We start from the raw sequence: 10,283 nt of genomic DNA, 5'->3' as shown, positions 1-10,283 counted from the left end.
CCCCTGTCCTACTACACTCCTGTCCTACTACACCCCCCTGTCCTACTACACTCCTGTCCTACTACACCCCCCTGTCCTACTACACCCCTGTCCTACTACACCCCTGTCCTACTACACCCCTGTCCTACTACACTCCTGTCCTACTACACCCCTGTCCTACTACACCCCTGTCCTACTACACTCCTGTCCTACTACACCCCTGTCCTACTACACCCCCCTGTCCTACTACACCCCCTGTCCTACTACACCCCTGTCCTACTACACCCCCTGTCCTACTACACTCCTGTCCTACTACACCCCTGTCCTACTACACCCCCCTGTCCTACTACACTCCTGTCCTACTACACCCCCCTGTCCTACTACACTCCTGTCCTACTACACCCCTGTCCTACTACACCCCTGTCCTACTACACCCCTGTCCTACTACACCCCTGTCCTACTACACCCCTGTCCTACTACACTCCTGTCCTACTACACCCCTGTCCTACTACACTCCTGTCCTACTACACCCTGTCCTACTACACCCCTGTCCTACTACACCCCCTGTCCTACTACACCCCTGTCCTACTACACCCCTGTCCTACTACACCCCTGTCCTACTACACCCCTGTCCTACTACACCCCTGTCCTACTACACCCCCTGTCCTCTACACTCCTGTCCTACTACACCCCTGTCCTACTACACCCCTGTCCTACTACACCCCCCTGTCCTACTACACCCCTGTCCTACTACACCCTGTCCTACTCACACCCCTGTCCTACTACACCCCCCTGTCCTACTACACCCCTGTCCTACTACACCCCCTGTCCTACTACACCCCTGTCCTACTACACCCCCCTGTCCTACTACACCCCTGTCCTACTACACCCCCCTGTCCTACTACACCCCTGTCCTACTACACCCCTGTCCTACTACACCCCCTGTCCTACTACACTTTCCTGTCCTACTACACCCCTGTCCTACTACACCCCTGTCCTACTACACCCCTGTCCTACTACACCCCCTGTCCTACTACACCCCCTGTCCTACTACACCCCTGTCCTACTACACCCCTTCTACTACACTCCTGTCCTACTACACCCCTGTCCTACTACACCCCTGTCCTACTACACCCCTGTCCTACTACACCTCCTGTCCTACTACACCCCTGTCCTACTACACCCCTGTCCTACTACACCCCCTGTCCTACTACACCCCTGTCCTACTACACCCCTGTCCTACTACACCCCTGTCCTACTACACCCCTGTCCTACTACACCCCCCTGTCCTACTACACCCCTGTCCTACTACACCCCTGTCCTACTCTTCTACACTCCTGTCCTACTACACCCCTGTCCTACTACACCCCTGTCCTACTACACCCCCCTGTCCTACTACACCCCCTGTCCTACTACACCCCTGTCCTACTACACCCCCCTGTCCTACTACACCCCCCTGTCCTACTACACCCCTGTCCTACTACACCCCCCTGTCCTACTACACCCCTGTCCTACTACACCCCTGTCCTACTACACCCCTGTCCTACTACACCCCCCTGTCCTACTACACCCCTGTCCTACTACACCCCTGTCCTACTACACCCCCCTGTCCTACTACACCCCTGTCCTACTACACCCCCCTGTCCTACTACACCCCTGTCCTACTACACCCCCTGTCCTACTACACCCCCCTGTCCTACTACACCCCTGTCCTACTACACCCCCTGTCCTACTACACCCCTGTCCTACTACACCCCTGTCCTACTACACCCCTGTCCTACTACACCCCCTGTCCTACTACACCCCTGTCCTACTACACCCCTGTCCTACTACACCCCCCTGTCCTACTACACCCCTGTCCTACTACACCCCTGTCCTACTACACTCCCTGTCCTACTACACCCCTGTCCTACTACACCCCCCTGTCCTACTACACCCCTGTCCTACTACACCCCTGTCCTACTACACCCCCCTGTCCTACTACACCCCCCTGTCCTACTACACCCCTGTCCTACTACACCCCCCTGTCCTACTACACCCCTGTCCTACTACACCCCTGTCCTACTACACCCCTGTCCTACTACACCCCCTGTCCTACTACACCCCTGTCCTACTACACCCCTGTCCTACTACACCCCCCTGTCCTACTACACCCCTGTCCTACTACACCCCCCTGTCCTACTACACCCCCCTGTCTCTACACCCCCTGTCCTACTACACCCCCCTGTCCTACTACACCCCTGTCCTACTACACCCCTGTCCTACTACACCCCCCTGTCCTACTACACTCCCTGTCCTACTACACCCCCTGTCCTACTACACCCCTGTCCTACTACACTCCTGTCCTACTACACCCCTGTCCTACTACATCTGTCTACTACCCCCCTGTCCTACTACACCCCTGTCCTACTACACCCCTGTCCTACTACACCCCCCTGTCCTACTACACCCCTGTCCTACTACACCCCCCTGTCCTACTACACCCCCCTGTCCTACTACACCCCTGTCCTACTACACCCCCCTGTCCTACTACACCCCTGTCCTACTACACCCCTGTCCTACTACACCCCCTGTCCTACTACACCCCCTGTCCTACTACACCCCTGTCCTACTACACCCCCCTGTCCTACTACACCCCCTGTCCTACTACACCCCTGTCCTACTACACCCCCCTGTCCTACTACACCCCTGTCCTACTACACCCCTGTCCTACTACACCCCTGTCCTACTACACCCCTGTCCTACTACACCCCTGTCCTACTACACCCCTGTCCTACTACACTCCTGTCCTACTACACCCCTGTCCTACTACACCCCTGTCCTACTACACCCCTGTCCTACTACACCCCCCTGTCCTACTACACCCCTGTCCTACTACACCCCCTGTCCTACTACACCCCCCTGTCCTACTACACCCCTGTCCTACTACACCCCCCTGTCCTACTACACCCCCTGTCCTACTACACCCCCTGTCCTACTACACCCCTGTCCTACTACACCCCTGTCCTACTACACCCCCCTGTCCTACTACACTCCTGTCCTACTACACCCCCTGTCCTACTACACCCCTGTCCTACTACACCCCTGTCCTACTACACCCCTGTCCTACTACACCCCCTGTCCTACTACACCTCACCCCTGTCCTACTACACCCCCCTGTCCTACTACACCCCCCTGTCCTACTACACCCCTGTCCTACTACACCCCCCTGTCCTACTACACCCCTGTCCTACTACACCCCTGTCCTACTACACCCCTGTCCTACTACACTCCTGTCCTACTACACCCCCCTGTCCTACTACACCCCTGTCCTACTACACCCCTGTCCTACTACACTCCTGTCCTACTACACCCCTGTCCTACTACACCCCCCTGTCCTACTACACCCCCCTGTCCTACTACACTCCTGTCCTACTACACCCCCTGTCCTACTACACTCCTGTCCTACTACACCCCTGTCCTACTACACTCCTGTCCTACTACACCCCTGTCCTACTACACCCCCCTGTCCTACTACACTCCTGTCCTACTACACCCCTGTCCTACTACACCCCCCTGTCCTACTACACTCCTGTCCTACTACACCCCCCTGTCCTACTACACTCCTGTCCTACTACACTCCTGTCCTACTACACCCCTGTCCTACTACACCCCCCTGTCATACTACACCCCCCTGTCCTACTACACTCCTGTCCTACTACACCCCCCTGTCCTACTACACTCCTGTCCTACTACACCCCTGTCCTACTACACCCCCCTGTCCTACTACACTCCTGTCCTACTACACCCCTGTCCTACTACACCCCTGTCCTACTACACCCCTGTCCTACTACACCCCCCTGTCCTACTACACTCCTGTCCTACTACACCCCTGTCCTACTACACCCCTGTCCTACTACACTCCTGTCCTACTACACTCCTGTCCTACTACACCCCTGTCCTACTACACCCCTGTCCTACTACACCCCCCTGTCCTACTACACCCCTGTCCTACTACACCCCTGTCCTACTACACCCCTGTCCTACTACACTCCTGTCCTACTACACCCCCCTGTCCTACTACACCCCTGTCCTACTACACTCCTGTCCTACTACACCCCTGTCCTACTACACCCCTGTCCTACTACACTCCTGTCCTACTACACCCCTGTCCTACTACACCCCTGTCCTACTACACCCCCCTGTCCTACTACACCCCCCTGTCCTACTACACTCCTGTCCTACTACACCCCTGTCCTACTACCCCCCTGTCCTACTACACCCCTGTCCTACTACACCCCCCTGTCCTACTACACCCCCCTGTCCTACTACACCCCCCTGTCCTACTACACCCCTGTCCTACTACACCCCTGTCCTACTACCCCCCTGTCCTACTACACCCCTGTCCTACTACACCCCTGTCCTACTACACCCCCCTGTCCTACTACACTCCTGTCCTACTACACCCCTGTCCTACTACACCCCCCTGTCCTACTACACCCCTGTCCTACTACACCCCTGTCCTACTACACCCCTGTCCTACTACACCCCTGTCCTACTACACTCCTGTCCTACTACACCCCTGTCCTACTACACCCCCCTGTCCTACTACACCCCTGTCCTACTACACCCCTGTCCTACTACACTCCTGTCCTACTACACCCCTGTCCTACTACACCCCCTGTCCTACTACACTCCTGTCCTACTACACCCCTGTCCTACTACACCCCTGTCCTACTACACCCCTGTCCTACTACACTCCTGTCCTACTACACTCCTGTCCTACTACACCCCTGTCCTACTACACCCCTGTCCTACTACACCCCTGTCCTACTACACTCCTGTCCTACTACACCCCTGTCCTACTACACCCCCCTGTCCTACTACACCCCTGTCCTACTACACCCCTGTCCTACTACACCCCCCTGTCCTACACCCCCCTGTCCTACTACACCCCTGTCCTACTACACCCCTGTCCTACTACACCCCCCTGTCCTACTACACCCCCCTGTCCTACTACACCCCCTGTCCTACTACACCCCTGTCCTACTACACCCCCCTGTCCTACTACACTCCTGTCCTACTACACCCCTGTCCTACTACACCCCTGTCCTACTACACCCCTGTCCTACTACACCCCTGTCCTACTACACTCCTGTCCTACTACACCCCCCTGTCCTACTACACCCCTGTCCTACTACACCCCCCTGTCCTACTACACCCCTGTCCTACTACACCCCTGTCCTACTACACCCCCCTGTCCTACTACACCCCTGTCCTACTACACCCCTGTCCTACTACACTCCTGTCCTACTACACTCCTGTCCTACTACACCCCCCTGTCCTACTACACCCCTGTCCTACTACACCCCCCTGTCCTACTACACCCCTCTGTCCTACTACACCCCTGTCCTACTACACCCCTCTGTCCTACTACACCCCTGTCCTACTACACCCCTGTCCTACTACACCCCCCTGTCCTACTACACCCCTCTGTCCTACTACACCCCTGTCCTACTACACCCCTCTGTCCTACTACACTCCTGTCCTACTACACCCCCCTGTCCTACTACACCCCTGTCCTACTACACCCCCCTGTCCTACTACACCCCTCTGTCCTACTACACCCCTGTCCTACTACACCCCCCTGTCCTACTACACCCCTCTGTCCTACTACACCCCTGTCCTACTACACCCCTCTGTCCTACTACACTCCTGTCCTACTACACCCCCCTGTCCTACTACACCCCTGTCCTACTACACCCCCCTGTCCTACTACACCCCTCTGTCCTACTACACCCCTGTCCTACTACACCCCTGTCCTACTACACTCCTGTCCTACTACACCCCTGTCCTACTACACCCCCCTGTCCTACTACACCCCTGTCCTACTACCCCCCTGTCCTACTACACTCCTGTCCTACTACACCCCTATCCTACTACACCCCTGTCCTACTACACCCCCCTGTCCTACTACACCCCCCTGTCCTACTACACCCCCCTGTCCTACTACACCCCTGTCCTACTACACCCCTGTCCTAGTACACCCCCCTGTCCTACTACACCCCTGTCCTACTACACCCCTGTCCTACTACACCCCTGTCCTACTACACCCCTGTCCTACTACACCCCTGTCCTACTACACCCCTGTCCTACACCCCCCTGTCCTACTACACTCCTGTCCTACTACACCCCTGTCCTACTACACCCCTGTCCTACTACACCCCTGTCCTACTACACCCCTGTCCTACTACACCCCTGTCCTACTACACCCCTGTCCTACTACACCCCTGTCCTACTACACCCCTGTCCTACTACACTCCTGTCCTACTACACCCCTGTCCTACTACACCCCTGTCCTACTACACTCCTGTCCTACTACACCCCTGTCCTACTACACTCCTGTCCTACTACACCCCTGTCCTACTACACCCCTGTCCTACTACACCCCTGTCCTACTACACCCCTGTCCTACTACACTCCTGTCCTACTACACTCCTGTCCTACTACACTCCTGTCCTACTACACCCCTGTCCTACTACACTCCTGTCCTACTACACCCCTGTCCTACTACACTCCTGTCCTACTACACCCCCCTGTCCTACTACACCCCTGTCCTACTACACCCCTGTCCTACTACACCCCTGTCCTACTAAACTCCTGTCCTACTACACTCCTGTCCTACTACACTCCTGTCCTACTACACTCCTGTCCTACTACACCCCTGTCCTACTACACCCCTGTCCTACTACACTCCTGTCCTACTACACCCCTGTCCTACTACACCCCTGTCCTACTACACTCCTGTCCTACTACACCCCCCTGTCCTACTACACCCCTGTCCTACTACACCCCCCTGTCCTACTACACCCCCCTGTCCTACTACACTCCTGTCCTACTACACCCCCCTGTCCTACTACACTCCTGTCCTACTACACCCCTGTCCTACTACACCCCTGTCCTACTACACCCCCCTGTCCTACTACACCCCTGTCCTACTACACCCCTGTCCTACTACACCCCTGTCCTACTACACTCCTGTCCTACTACACCCCTGTCCTACTACACCCCTGTCCTACTACACTCCTGTCCTACTACACCCCCCTGTCCTACTACACTCCTGTCCTACTACACCCCCCTGTCCTACTACACTCCTGTCCTACTACACCCCTGTCCTACTACACTCCTGTCCTACTACACTCCTGTCCTACTACACTCCTGTCCTACTACACTCCTGTCCTACTACACTCCTGTCCTACTACACCCCTGTCCTACTACACCCCTGTCCTACTACACCCCTGTCCTACTACACCCCTGTCCTACTACACCCCCCTGTCCTACTACACTCCTGTCCTACTACACCCCTGTCCTACTACACCCCTGTCCTACTACACCCCTGTCCTACTACACTCCTGTCCTACTACACCCCCCTGTCCTACTACACTCCTGTCCTACTACACCCCCCTGTCCTACTACACCCCTGTCCTACTACACCCCTGTCCTACTACACCCCCCTGTCCTACTACACCCCTGTCCTACTACACCCCTGTCCTACTACACCCCCCTGTCCTACTACACCCCTGTCCTACTACACCCCCCTGTCCTACTACACCCCTGTCCTACTACACTCCTGTCCTGCTACACCCCTGTCCTACTACACCCCTGTCCTACTACACCCCTGTCCTACTACACCCCTGTCCTACTACACCCCTGTCCTACTACACCCCTGTCCTACTACACCCCTGTCCTACTACACCCCTCTGTCCTACAGACTACACAAGCTCTCCAGCAGCAGTAATAATAATATTTTTATTATGCAAACAGATGCGCAACATTGCCGCTGAGTAGCTACACTGTCAAACACACTGTCAAACACACTGTCAGACACACTGTCAAACACACTGTCAGACACACTGTCAGACACACTGTCAAACACACTGTTAACACACTGTCAAACACACTGTCAAACACACTGTCAGACACACTGTCAAACACACTGTCAGACACACTGTCAAACACACTGTCAAACACACTGTTAACACACTGTCAAACACACTGTCAAACACACTGTCAGACACACTGTCAAACACACTGTCAAACACACTGTTAACACACTGTCAAACACACTGTCAAACACACTGTCAGACACACTGTCAAACACACTGTCAAACACACTGTTAACACACTGTCAAACACACTGTCAAACACACTGTCAAACACACTGTAAAACACACTGTCAGACACACTGTCAAACACACTGTCAGACACACTGTCAAACACACTGTCAAACACACTGTCAGACACACTGTCAGACACACTGTCAAACACACTGTCAAACACACTGTCAAACACACTGTCAAACACACTGTCAGACACACTGTCAAACACACTGTCAGACACACTGTCAAACACACTGTCAAACACACTGTCAAACACACTGTCAGACACACTGTCAAACACACTGTCAAACACACTGTCAAACACACTGTCAAACACACTGTCAAACACACTGTCAGACACACTGTCAAACACACTGTCAAACACACTGTCAAACACACTGTCAAACACACTGTCAGACACACTGTCAAACACACTGTCAAACACACTGTCAAACACACTGTCAAACACACTGTCAAACACACTGTCAAACACACTGTAAAACACTGTCAAACACACTGTAAAACACACTGTCAAACACACTGTCTAACACACTGTAAAACACAGCATTGCACAGTGAGGAAGTGTGACTTTGTCTCTAGGCTATATATACCGATGGACAACTTGAATGAATTCATCTTTGCGGTAAGTTAGTGACTGTAAGGCTCAACACACCTGGAATGACAACAGCCATATCCGCAGCCATATAGGCCAATATTGTATTATTGTGTTTAAGATGAAAATTGTTTGAAAGTATGGTATGAGGACCCCAGGAAGAATAGCTACTGCATATTGGCTGAATCTAATGGTGGATCCAAATAAACAAACAAACTATATTCTGGAGGGTTCTTGGCCTGTTTCAAGTTTCAGTAGCCTGCATGGACCGCCTCTCTCAACTTGTGGCAACAAGACAAATTAAAATTACGTCGTAGTAGATGCGTCTATTTTTTCTTTTGTCTTTTATTAGTTACTGTTTATGGTTGTAATGATTCTATCTATACTAAATCGGGGAGTTGACCAGATTGACCTGTATGCCTAAGCAAAGGAAAGTTCCCAGTGCGCAGCCAGAGCAGATGAGATGGTTCAGCACCATGGACAGCGCTGCCGATTGGCGGCAGTTTACACATCAACCTGTCAACTTGTAATATTGTCATATTGTAACATTGTAACATTGTAATGTTTTAATATAGTATTGTATATTGTAACATTGTAACATTGCCAGTCGTGAGCTTAGAATGATACGGTTCTATCTCCGTTTAGGGCAGTTCAGAGATATTGAGCGTCAAAGTTTTTACATTCCATTATGTTCTGTGAGATGGAACCTTTGTACTTCATGAATTACTAACTCAAAAATGTCAACATTTTAAAAATAACACCACACAGACATTAATAAACACCTAATGGATCAGATTATGTAAAAAAAACTCTGACCAAAATGGAGATAGAACCTTATAATTCTAATGTCACGCAGTGTCTGTACTTGATTCGAACAGTGACAAGCAGCTCGTGCTCAATAGAATAGAATGCCCAGAAACGTTTATTATTTTCATTCAAAAAATTCACCATGGTTTCCTGCACAACAAAACAGCTGCTGCCTTCAACTCCTGCAGCCAGACTCTAACTCTGCCTGGGCACAACGAGTAGAAACTTCACTGAGAGCCGCAATGATTTACCAGATGTTCATTGCACGGTACGTATTCGTATTGGCATAAGTTCTTCTGTAGCTATTTTGTAAGCCAACTTGTACGTGGCTAACATAAATATCTTTATCCCAAAACAGCGAGCTAAGCTAGTGTAGGCTAGCGTGAACGGGACTCATCTAAAGAACTCCCTCCGATAGCTTTCATCTCCGCTGCAGAGACGCACATTTAAAACGATAGCCTTTCATTATCACGACCATCATAAGGTTACCGTAATTATCAAAAATGTTTATTGCATTTTTCTTTAAAATGTCTAACTGAATCCTAATAATAATATCACAGAACAGCACAGGACGAGTGAGGTTCAATTATCTCGACTTTCTTGAGTGACAAGTGGTTGTAATTGCAATAATTTCAAAACCCAAATCAGGTTTCTCCAAAACTTTAAAGGTCATGAAGCTTAAAACTGTGATGAGTTGTGAAAAGCTAAAATGTTACAGAAGCATTGTTTGAATATCACGACCAATC

Source organism: Nansenia antarctica (assembly GCF_963989245.1).
Source record: "Nansenia antarctica genome assembly, chromosome: 17".
NCBI lineage: Eukaryota > Metazoa > Chordata > Actinopteri > Argentiniformes > Microstomatidae > Nansenia > Nansenia antarctica.
The sequence above is the reverse complement of the archived record's forward strand: the minus strand, read 5'-3'. Positions refer to the sequence as shown.